Source organism: Centruroides vittatus, unplaced genomic scaffold, assembly GCF_030686945.1.
Source record: "Centruroides vittatus isolate TY-2023 unplaced genomic scaffold, ASM3068694v2 scaffold_769, whole genome shotgun sequence".
NCBI classification, from domain to species: Eukaryota; Metazoa; Arthropoda; class Arachnida; order Scorpiones; family Buthidae; genus Centruroides; species Centruroides vittatus.
Window position 1 is genome coordinate 3,098,325 of NW_027122717.1, and position 13,289 is coordinate 3,111,613.

Consider the following 13,289-nt stretch of genomic DNA (forward strand, 5'->3'; position numbering starts at 1 on the left):
CCAGACCCTAAATACTGGGAGTTCGGTCGGGGGTTCGCGCTTCGCTCGGACGGGGCTGGCAGCATGGAGTTTTCCGGGTTGTCGATGACGCCTGAATAGGGCCAGTTTCCCATAAAAGTCCTCCCGGAAAGCACTAATTCCCCGCTCGTGATTAGGCCATTCTATAAGGCCTGCTCTTCGGTCGCCTACCGATCAACCACAAGTCTCTCGGAGTAAAAGGCGAATAGCACAAAACTCCATATGAACCACCACCTACGAAAGAAAGAAAGCAACACTAGTGACGATAATCTTTCTCCTGACTGAGTGTTCCTTGCCAATGTATCAATTCGCTTCATGATTGAAAAACTGCGCTCAACACACGCACTGGTTGATGGTACCGTAAAAATTAATGATATTAAATCATGTAATTCTTTTAGTACACTTTTGTTCGGATCGTTATTAATTCTATGTTTTATGTCTAAGAATGACTTACCAATATAGTCTGGATACGAATATAAATATTGCAATTCACTACGTAATTTAGATAAATCAAAATATTCTCCATAAAATTTACTTAAAGAACTAAAACTCGCTTGGGAAAATTTTTTTCATAATATTTAAAATTATTAACATCTAAAAGTGATAAAAATTGTAAAGATTTTATGTCTGAAAATTTGTCAATACAATTTTATATATATCCACTATTTCATAAAACACGTTTGTATTACTCCTTTTTAGACCCAATATCGGTATGTCTCATTCGTTTTTTTTTTTTTTTTGGTTGAATTTCTGAAATATTTTCATCTTTTCTCAAAGCATCTTAAATTAAATCAAAATCATTTCTTTTCTGTCGTAAAAAGTCAATAAAATTTTTTCTAGTAATACAATATGCTATATTAATTTTTTTTGTAATATATCAAATAGAATATCTCACTGCAAATATTTGAAAAAGAAAAACCAGTAATAAAAAGTGAAAATCAAAATTTATTAAATAATGGTATAATCCTCTTGCAGCAATTGTAGTATCAGAATCCCATTGTTTTGGACTTTCAACCATATTTAACAACAACAGTTCTAATTCTTGTTTATACTCCATAACGCAGTTCATAATCTTGCTATTATAATTCCATGTAATAGGTGTGGCTGAAAGAAGATTGATTTCTAGGTCTAAGGATTGAGCTCTTATAGAAAATTTAGAAAAAAAAAAGAAGAAGAAGAAGAAGAAGAAAATCCTGCCCTAGTTTGAAAAAATATTTTACATTCTTTTATATATCCAACAGATTGAGAGAAAACTTGGTTCAATCTGTGAGCGTAAGTGTATGAAAATAGTATGTTTCGATATTTCTTTAATGTTTCGATAATTTCTTTGGCATGGATACCATTAAGTTGTCCGACCATTATGGCAGCACCGTCGTATGTTTGCGCCACTAATTTTTTAGTGCATTAAGTAACTCTTAATATGAGTAAATAACGAATTTGCGTCTCTATTTTCACTCGTATCAATATAGCTCACAAATCTTTCTTCAACGTTATCGTTTTTTTTTTTTTTTTCATGTAACGAAATACAATCGACATCCGAGTTCTGTGGCTGATGTCGGTTGTTTCGTCTACAATTATAGCAACAAATTTGCCGTTTTTAATCGCCTTTTTAATTTTTTGCAATAAAACGCAACCTAACGATTTGACGAGATCATTTTCAATTCTGTGCGATAAGCCAGTAAAAACCGCACACTAAACCGTAGAGCACCAACATCACGTGGTTCACATGAGGTTGGTGCTCTATAAACCTCATGCATAATCTGGCTGCTTTACACGATTCAAATATTTTTGCAGTGGAAGCTATCCCGTATTCGACAATACCGCGCTTCCATTGGGAATATGCATATTCCCAATGGAAGCGCAGTATTGCCGAATACGGGATAATACTGTAGTGTCTATTATTAGTACTGTAGTGTCTCGCCCATGTACACCATACTATTTTGTTTGCAACAGAGTCGTGCCTGTCATCTGTTCAACTCCTTTCAGGGAAAAAGTTTTGAATTGAAATAAAAGGACTACTGGCTCGGAAGTTCATATATATTTAATCGGGACCGCTTGCCCTTAATCTTTCCATATCTGGTCTTGACTTTCATCTATTAACTGCGTTCTCGAGATTAAGGAAGGCCAGACAGGCGGACGATAGTGGACACTTATAATCAGGGCCGGATTAACCCACTTTGCGGCCCTAGACATTTTCTTTTTACCGGGCCCCCTCCCTCTCCCACAAGAAAAAACACAACACATTTTCTTTAGATTTTAGAATTCACAATAACTATATAAAAAGCAAGGTTAGGGTAAAGCAAAAGGTATCCAGCTAAAAAAAGGTCTTAAACTAAATATTAACGAATAGACATCATGGCGTGCCGTCATTGGAAGCGGTGGAAGCGCCGCATCCACCTTCCAATGCCCTTCCCTTGTATTTTATAAAATTAAATTTTCATATTTTTAACGTACTTTGAATTAATTAAAATTAATAATTTATTATAACTGCATTATGTATCTTATTAAAAAATTCTATACTATTTGTGAAAAAAAACGATAAGATTGCTATTGTATATTCGAATATCAGTGGCGGAATGGAAGCGCTTACGAGACAGCTTCCACAGCAAGAATAACTGAATGGTGTAAAGCAGCCGGAGGGCATTGGCGCATGCGCTTTACAGAGCACCAACCTAAGCCGGTTTAGCTGGTGGAAACTACGCACGTGTAACGCTTCCAACGATTCTATCCCTTAGCCACTGGGTAGGGAGCTCTCTGACTGAGTGAATTGTTTAAGATTTAAAAAGTAAAGAGTATTCGATGTTATTTTTATGTACGTTTTTTTGCAAAGTTATATTTAATTACAGTATAATTAAAAGAAAATTATAATTATATTGACAGATTTTCAGACATAAAATCTTTATAATTTTTATCACTTTTAGATGTTTTTCGTAATATTAAAATTATTAACAATTTTTCCAAGCGTATTTTAATTCTTTAAATTAAATAAATTTTATGGGAAATTTTTTGATTTATCTAAATTACGTAGTGAATCGCAGTATTTATATTCGTATCCGGATTATATTGACAAGTAACTCTTAAACATAAAACACATTATAATTAATGTTGATCCAAACAAAGACGTACTAAAAGAATTATATGATTTAATATCATTAATTTTTACGGTACCATCTACCAGTGCGTCTGTTGAGCGCGGTTTTTCGACCACGAAGCAAATTCATACATTGGCCAGGAACACTCGGTCGGAGGAAAAATTGTCGCTAGCGTTGCTTTCGATAGAAAAAATGCTTTCAAATACGTTGATGGAGTCGACGACCAGCGACTTTTATGATAAAGTGATTAACGACTTTGCGGAAAAAATCGCCGAATAGAGTTAGTTTATAAAAAATTAAAAAAACAAGTTGTTCTATCATTGTTTGTATCATGTCAATTTGTATTATGTGTGTATTATTTGTATTTTAGTTCTAAAATACATAAATTGTTTATCTTTGTTATTTTCAGTATTTGTTTAAAACTTTTATGGAAATGTGAGGTACCGGGCAGGTCTGACTCGTCACGAAAGACGCGAAAAACGGTTAATTTAGAGAAAAATTTATTAGTTTAAAAAAACATAGGTAAAAGTCGTTTGTAGTCGGACACCCATTGTTTATATCAAACTGTCAGGCAGAAACCATAAATCGCGAAAGGAAGTCGTCCTATGATCGGTGGAAGATCGAATTCATCTTCGATTTTGACTTTTCTCATTCTCCAGGTAAGAGTCTCGTTACGTTTAGTAACGAGGGATCAACCACTCGGGAAGCGTGATTGAGGGAGAATGACCAATCAAAATGGACGAAAGAAAGAACGGAGATTTGATATAATCTCCGACAATCGAGGACACCTGGCACTCGGTTAACGTTCCGAATAACCAAAACGCCGTGTATCAACGCGCAAAAAAAAAAAAAAAAAAAAAAACAATTTCTCGTCTATTGTGCCAACCTGTAACCCGTGCAACTTCGGACTTAGACCGTGTCCCCGACTCCAACGGACAAAGTCTCCCCGTGCCTTACAGACTTGTCAACGCCACTGTCCCGGGGTCACCTTCGATCGACCATCGAAGAACCACATCGACGCTCAGGACGTCCGAACGGCTGACTGTCCTAAAGCAAACTATTTTGTACATAGTATATGTTTATTTTATGTTAAAATAAACGGTTTTTGTCAGATACTTGTCGTCTTTGTCTCTACAGCCTCCACCCATGTACGAATGGACCCTAGACCATTACTGACGCGCAATTAACTGATTGCCCCTGGAAAGTTGGCTTCTTACAGAAACACAGCTTCCCTATCATCAAATGTCACGGCACGCCACTGATAGACATAGACATATTTAAATGTTATTTGACACTAGTGAATCGATTGGTATTAAAAAAAATTACTTACGATCAACCGTTTAAAAGTTACGAACGATTTTTTATTTCCGGCTATTTGCTTCGTTTAAGAACAACTTTATTAAGAAATACGCAGGAACTCATCGCTATTAACAAAACGAATTACTTTAATTCACCATAATACATTCCATCTACGAGAGAAAGCGACATTAAAAATGCTAAAATGGTGTCGTTAGCCCGCGAACGCACGTACGCACGACAGCCATTAGCGGACAACTGACGCAGGGAAATTTTCCCTGACCGGTGGGGAACATGTCGAGCGTGACGTCACTTCCACAATTCCCTACACACACGTGTGCGGTAACAAAAATACTTGGCACGAAAATATAATTTTTATATATTAAAACAAAAGTAAAAATTTACTAACAAGTTTAGTTTTCCACGTGTTTGTAACAACATTAACGTCTTTAGCTCTTTATCCCCAGATATCCGGCTGCTCTGTACTCTACCATCAGAAGTTAACGAAAAGGTCTCCAGCTATAATTGCGTTTTATACGCATTCTTTCCTCACTGTTTCTCGTCCAGGGGTTTAAACAGTGTGCATATAGTACACACTCGTCGTTAAAGCCTTCCTACGCCTTTTATATCTCACTTATACAGCGACGAAAGCTTTTACCCTAGATGCTGGCTGCTCTGTACTACGTAAATAGGGTCCAACGTTCGAACCCTTCGCCAATCAAATTCGAATCTTTCCCCAACGGCCGCCAACGGTCACTTCCCGCCGGCCAATCGTCCGTCTGTCGTCGATTTGAAACACAACGGATCTTTCCAACGGACGTTTCTAACGGATCTTCCTAACGGTCCTTATAACGTTTCTTCCGTTATGAAAGTTCGTTATATTAAAACAGGGCGGAAATCGCTTGCCTAGAGGATTCCAAACCCTACACCTTCCATGGATTGAGTGCTTTGATACATCGGCTATATTTTATTGCAGATATTATTGTGAAGAAACCTGAAGATTAATTATTCGACGATTTTATATATTATTTAATATAATAAGATAGTGGTTATATTATTTATAATTTAAATTTAGTATACATTAATATTAGTAATACCCAATATATACATTTTTAAATTGTTTTATTATATTTTATATTTTAATTTAATCTATTTTAATTTTTTTTTTAATTTAATCGATCTTTTAGACACTAGTGGTTACATTTATAATAAATAGAATAAGTAATAAGATTTATAACGTTTAGATTAAAAATATATATGATTTAGTTTCTTTTAGAGTTATAGTTTAATTGTATTCATAATTATAAAAAAGTAGATAACTTTTGAAATTTAGGATTATAATTTAGAATTTCATAATGGATGCAGAGTCAATATTTCAGGGTTTAACTTTTTTTACTTTTAGTAAAAATTTTAATGATGATAACTGTATAGAAATATGTTTTAAACTTGGTTTAGTGCCAGATTTCCATGACTCTACCTTACTTATACCATGTCCAAAATGTGATGGTAATATGAGAATTGCTAAGCATCAATCATCCAAATTTGGTTACAGATTCTTTTGTAATAATAGAATAGATGGGATAAAATGTAATAATAGAATTTCAGTTTTAGAAAACACTTGGTTTTCGGAGACAAAATTAACTGTGTTAGAAGTATTAAAAGTAACTTTTTGTTTTATTTGTCGATTACCCGTTACACAGGCTGCACTACATACGAACATTTCTAAACCTACAGCTATAGATTGGTACAGTTTCTGTAGGGAAGTGTGTGTAATAACGATGATGAATAACTTAGAAAATAAAAAAATTGGAGGTAAAGGTTTGACAGTAGAAGTTGACGAAGCACATTTATGCACTAGGAAGTACAACAGAGGCAGGAGTTTAATATCCGAACAAGATTGGATTTTTGGAGGAATATGCAGGCAAAGTAGGGAAAGCTTTTTAGTTAGAGTTGCAGATAGGAAGGAAAGCACACTTATGCCTCTCCTTTTAAAATATGTGGATGAGCAGTCCGTAATTATTACAGATAGTGCTAGAGTGTATCAGGGTCTAAAAAAGTATGGGTTTATGGAACATTACACCGTTTGCCACAAAAAGTATTTTGTCCACCCTAAAAACAAAGATGTTCATACCAACACAATGGAACGTCACTGGCGATCTGTTAAGAGTAATGTCAGTAGTTATGAGTCTGAAATGGTGGATCAGTATTTAGGAACATTTTTATATTTTGAGAGGTATTTTAAAAATGAAAAAGGGGAATTTATCAATAATTTTGGATTTAGATTTAAAACATTCCTACATCATATTAAACAAATATATCCAGGAATGGTAAAGGCAAAAAGGCAATTGCCGTCATTAGAATATAAACCTGCCTGTAAGATTAAAAAATTAAATGTATATAATTTTGGGGAATGTAAAAGTAATGTAGTTGCTAAGAAAAAACTAAAAAATAAGGTTTATCCTAATAAAAATATAGAAAGTAATATAGTTTATAATAAAAATCAAGAAAGTAGTACAGAAAACAATGAATTAAAAACTGATGCAAAAAATATTTTAGAAGAATTACTATGTACTAGTACTTTAACTGTATCAGCAAGTCTCGAAAATATATGATATGATAAAATTACTTCGAAATGCTAGGATTAGTGCTTTTGATAAGGTGAAATATAAAATAGATTATCCCAGTTATAAGATACTGCACCCTTTATTTTTAACTGAATTTCATCCTGTTTCCGTTTTAGGTGACGGTGATTGTTTTTATTCTTCCGTGTCAGTTCTTCTGTTCGGCGATAATACTTTTGTTGAATTAATAAGATTATGCACCCTTTATTATTTCATTAAATATAAAAGCAGCATGCATTTACTGATTGAAAAAAATCAAATGCAGGTAACTTTGGATCATATGGCCCGCGGAATAAGTGTTAGCAATAGACTTTTTAATATGGCAAAACAGCATTATCCATCGATTTCGCACACAGATATTTGGGCTAATTCTATATCTATTTATAGTTGCGCAATAGCATTAGGTCGACCAATTTACATATATTTAGATATGAGGTCTAGTAAAGGTATGTTTTTAAATACAGTAAATAATTCAGAAGAACTTTCTGAAACTTTTAGAGGCGGTTTTCTGCAGTTGGCGAATGATGCATTTGCAGAGCATACACCAGTTAGAGTAGTATTATATCAACAGCATTATAGTCCCATTCTTTCAGTAGTTAATAACCCACACGAATTTAAACCCACAAACAGAACTTTTCCCTCTTTAGCATTAGAACAGATGGATTTATTCTGATAGGTTATATAGTTTAGTAAATATAATAAAATAAGCTGCTTTACTGGAGTTCACTTTATTAACAAGTTTCTCTAAAATATTTTCGAACAACTAACTTTACCGTCAGGAAACGCACAAGCGAATTAGCTTAATAGCAGTGAGTCACCGTTATTCCATTCTTACTTATACTGTATAGGAGAAGCTAACCCAAAATAGTACACTAGATTTTTTTTGGTCATTTTTAGTCAGATTAATTGTGCAACACATTCGCAGTATGTATATGATATGTATAGATAACTTCTATTTAAATGTAGATTGTTTGCGTAACATTAATTAACGTATTAAGTAATTTAATAAAATTTTGATAGTGTTTATGTGGATATTCAATTGGATTCACTTCTGGGTGATGATGGTTTTTTACAATTCAGAACAGTAACTGTGAGATTAAAGTCTCTTCTAATGTTTAAAGCAGCAAATAAGTTCTGCTGTTTGGACATTTTTCAGAGCGACAGATATTTATGATATAAAACCAAATTATAAATGTTGAAGTATTTTAAATAAACTTTGTTATATTGCAGAACATTTACTATATTTAGTGGAGTCCTCATCATATTGCATTTATTCAAATATTATCAAGTTTTGTATTGTAGATAAAATAAAGTTGTTTAAGAAGAAATAAATATTCTTTAAATAAAAGTTAAAAATATTGACTTGTGTGATATTTTTGTAACAAAATTCTACATTGAGAATTTCGACGCGCTCTAGTGAGATCTCGCAACTTTCTCGTAAATATTAACAAATTCAATGAAAAACTCTACATCTTCAAAAAATGTTTAATAGATAATCATTTGCTGAAATTACAACAAATGAAATAAAATGAAATTACTGAAATTTATTAGATATATCAATATGTACACTTTTACAGAAATAAAATGTAATATGATTATTTAATGAAAGAAAGTATTGATGTGTAAAATTTTGGTTCTGACTTATATTTTTAATAATAAAATATCAGAGTTTAAGAACTTTGTAGTATTCTGTCAGAACTAGAAGTTGTAATTATCTGTTAAACTAATGACATCTGATTACGAACCAGAAAGACTGAAAATGTTTATGGCAAATAAGTTTTCATTTGAAAGTTTTTGTGGTTTTTTTTTTTGTATATTATGTGCAGCCTGCACTTAAACTTATTAATACATTACAATAAACTATGAAAGGTAGATTTTAACTTATTTAACCAAGTTATTTCTAACTCTAGGTGATTCAAAATTATGAAGTATGCAATAAATAAGTTATCATTAACTCGGCTCTATCAGTGGCTGAATGGATAACAACACTGACCACCGGCAGCCGTTTCTGGACAATTAGATAACATACTGTCTAATTGTGATACGAATTAAATCAAAATATAAAAAATGACAGTAGAATTAACAATGTAGAAGAATAAAAACTGTTCTCAAATCAAACGGTATGAATAAGTATAAAAGATTATAGTAATCGAATTGTGTAGAATTTGTTAGTTTTGAACTAACCTTGCTTATTTCTGCTTTGTTATAGAAAATGCAGGACACTGGTCCAGCATTTTCTATAACAAATAGTCTTCAAAACACAGATCAATTATAACGGGCACGAAAAATAACATTCATATTTTCACTAGATGTGAATTTTCGAATAAATACAATTATAAAATATGTTTCTCATTTTTATTGTCAACATTATGCTCTACTCAGTGAAAGAAAGTATTTACACGTTTCCTGATAGCAACTATCGCTCACTACAACTCAGTCACATTAATAAAAAAAAAAGCAGCAGAACGTTGGCATGCCTCGAACGCAAAAATTTTCGTAATATATTAACCTAAGTTTACTACATTGCTCATAATAAATTTTACGAATTCTATAAAATCATTAGAACAAAATCACCCATACATAACGTAATACTGTTTTTGTACTTTACAATTGTCACTTCTTTTTAATGTTAGTAGTACAGAGCAGCCAGCATCTAGGGTAAAAGCTTTCGTCGCTGTATAAGTGAGATATAAAAGGCGTAGGAAGGCTTTAACGACGAGTGTGTACTATATGCACACTGTTTAAACCCCTGGACGAGAAACAGTGAGGAAAGAATGCGTATAAAACGCAATTATAGCTGGATACCTTTTGCTTTACTTGTGATGGTCGTAGTACAGAGCAGCCAGCATCTAGGGTAAAAGCTTTCGTCGCTGTATAAGTGAGATATAAAAGGCGTAGGAAGGCTTTAACGACGAGTGTGTACTATATGCACACTGTTTAAACCCCTGGACGAGAAACAGTGAGGAAAGAATGCGTATAAAACGCAATTATAGCTGGATACCTTTTGCTTTACTTGTGATGGTCGTAGTACAGAGCAGCCAGCATCTAGGGTAAAAGCTTTCGTCGCTGTATAAGTGAGATATAAAAGGCGTAGGAAGGCTTTAACGACGAGTGTGTACTATATGCACACTGTTTAAACCCCTGGACGAGAAACAGTGAGGAAAGAATGCGTATAAAACGCAATTATAGCTGGATACCTTTTGCTTTACTTGTGATGGTCGTAGTACAGAGCAGCCAGCATCTAGGGTAAAAGCTTTCGTCGCTGTATAAGTGAGATATAAAAGGCGTAGGAAGGCTTTAACGACGAGTGTGTACTATATGCACACTGTTTAAACCCCTGGACGAGAAACAGTGAGGAAAGAATGCGTATAAAACGCAATTATAGCTGGATACCTTTTGCTTTACTTGTGATGGTCGTAGTACAGAGCAGCCAGCATCTAGGGTAAAAGCTTTCGTCGCTGTATAAGTGAGATATAAAAGGCGTAGGAAGGCTTTAACGACGAGTGTGTACTATATGCACACTGTTTAAACCCCTGGACGAGAAACAGTGAGGAAAGAATGCGTATAAAACGCAATTATAGCTGGATACCTTTTGCTTTACTTGTGATGGTCGTAGTACAGAGCAGCCAGCATCTAGGGTAAAAGCGTTCGTCGCTGTATAAGTGAGATATAAAAGGCGTAGGAAGGCTTTAACGACGAGTGTGTACTATATGCACACTGTTTAAACCCCTGGACGAGAAACAGTGAGGAAAGAATGCGTATAAAACGCAATTATAGCTGGATACCTTTTGCTTTACTTGTGATGGTCGTAGTACAGAGCAGCCAGCATCTAGGGTAAAAGCTTTCGTCGCTGTATAAGTGAGATATAAAAGGCGTAGGAAGGCTTTAACGACGAGTGTGTACTATATGCACACTGTTTAAACCCCTGGACGAGAAACAGTGAGGAAAGAATGCGTATAAAACGCAATTATAGCTGGAGACCTTTTCGTTAACTTCTGATGGTAGAGTACAGAGCAGCCGGATATCTGGGATAAAGAGCTAAAGACGTTAATGTTGTTACAAACACGTGGAAAACTAAACTTGTTAGTAAATTTTTACTTTTGTTTTAATATATAAAATTTATATTTTCGTGTCAAGTATTTTTGTTACCGCACACGTGTGTGTAGGGAATTGTGGAAGTGACGTCACGCTCGACATGTTCCCCACCGGTCAGGGAAAATTTCCCTGCGTCAGTTGTCGCTAATGGCTGTCGTGCGTACGTGCGTTCGCGGCTAACGACACCATTTTAGCATTTTTAATGTCGCTTTCTCTCGTAGATGGAATGTATTATGGTGAATTAAAGTAATTCGTTTTGTTAATATCGATGAGTTCCTGCGTATTTCTTAATAAAGTTGTTCTTAAACGAAGCAAGTAGCCGGAAATAAAAAATCGTTCGTAACTTTTAAACGGTTGATCGTAAGTAATTTTTTTAATACCAATCGATTCAGCGTGTCAAATAACATCTAAATATGTCTATGTCTATTCGTTAATATTTAGTTTAAGACTTTTTTTTAGCTGGATACCTTTTGCTTTACCCTAACCAAAAGCAATATATTTTTCTTCTTACGTAATTGTATAATACACGAAAAAAATTTATTTTTCTTTCTCTTCTGACTTATGGAATCTCTTCTTATGTTATAACTTCAAAAAAATTTTTAAATGTATCAAAGATGAATAAAAAAACAATTAAAGTTAAAAAAGGTAAAACGGGGATCAACTTGCAAAGAAAACTTTTATTTACATTAATAACCCCCTAAATGCATTTCGCCTATGAAAGGCTTCTTCAGTAGGTTCAATCATATATGGTTCATGCACCGACAGAAACTTATTAAAAGAAAACCGATATGTTTTTGTTTATTTGTTTATTGTATACAGTTTCCAACAAAAAAGTAAACTATTTTATTTACAAATCTTTTCAAAATAGACAGTTTGACCGGGCCTTTCAAAAATCCGGGCCCTAGACATTTGTCTTATTTGTCTATGGGATGATCCGGCCCTGCTTATAATTTTCAATTTTTTCAAATTGCAGCCCAACAACAATATAGAAATAACAGTTCTAGAAGATTGCTACCATTGCTTTCAGTTGAATCCTACTCAAATCTACTTAGTTTGTGAGGGTCTTCGAACATCCTAACTCTAACAAAATTGATTATACTTCGTTTCTGTGGAGATGAATGAAAGGCTAGCAGGTAGCTTAATAAAGAAAGTCTGTTTCTTTAAGAACTTTTTCCTCAATTCTTGCGTAAAATTTTAAAACCGGTATAATTGTCCTATTAATAATTAATGTCCACGTTGACAAAATATATAATAAACTAAAGGACAGTAAGGCAATAATAATTATTCTATCATATATATTATCACATTTTTATTTCATTTTTAAACATTTTCTTAATTAGTAATTCGGACACAAATCATTCATTGTATTCATTCAGACACTTGGCAAATTTCATCTTTAATATTTATTTAGTTGATACGTGTTCATCGTATTTGTACATGTTTCGAGCAATTTATGCCCCGCTTCAGCCAACTAAAAATAGAAGTTACAAGTTACAACACAAACCATGTGTATAAAGGCTGTGTTTTTTTAAAAAACATACCTCTAAATTACAGATAGTTAAAATCATAAAATCTCCTTTCCACATTTGACTGCTTGTTATCTAAAAACATTGGCCATCTAAAAAAATTTTTAGGTTAATGTAACCCTTGGTGCCAAGATGGCGGCTCGTCTCTGATTCCAGCAAGGAAACAGTGGGACACACGTTCTAACCTAACCTATTCTAATAATTTGGTTGCTAATAATTATGGTAACTTATTAGAATAGGTTAGGTTAGAACGTGCGTCCCACTGTTTCCTTGCTGGAATCAGAGACGAGCCGCCATCTTGGCACCAAGGGTTACATTAACCATTTTTTATACATTAATCATCACGCTTGAATCGAGTTTTATAATACTATAATTTATATACCTAGTTATTTCATACAAATAGATTCCTTTTTAAATTACAGATTTTTGTAAGGTTTAAACTACTAAATCTCGTTACACATTTAACATCTTATCTAATAAATTTTTTACATTAATTCTCCCGTATAAATCTATTTCAACAACAATACAATAAATTATGTACTGTACCCAGTTATTCGTTTTTTTTAATCAAAATCGAAGAGACCTCTCCATGCAAACATATTCCTTTAAATCATGGATCATTGTAAAGTTTAAACTGTTTG

General features: G+C 33.6%; 1 protein-coding gene across 1 annotated transcript in view; it reads right to left on the reverse strand.

Moving 5' to 3' along the window:
• Nucleotides 1–2,743: 2,743 nt before the first annotated feature.
• Nucleotides 2,744–13,289, reverse strand: part of LOC136989770 (cation-dependent mannose-6-phosphate receptor-like) — a 213,176-nt gene continuing 202,630 nt past the window's right edge. The window contains exon 7 of the transcript XR_010882955.1: nucleotides 2,744–2,756. The gene's annotated coding sequence lies outside the window, so the exon portion shown is untranslated. The remainder of the gene's footprint in view (nucleotides 2,757–13,289) is intronic.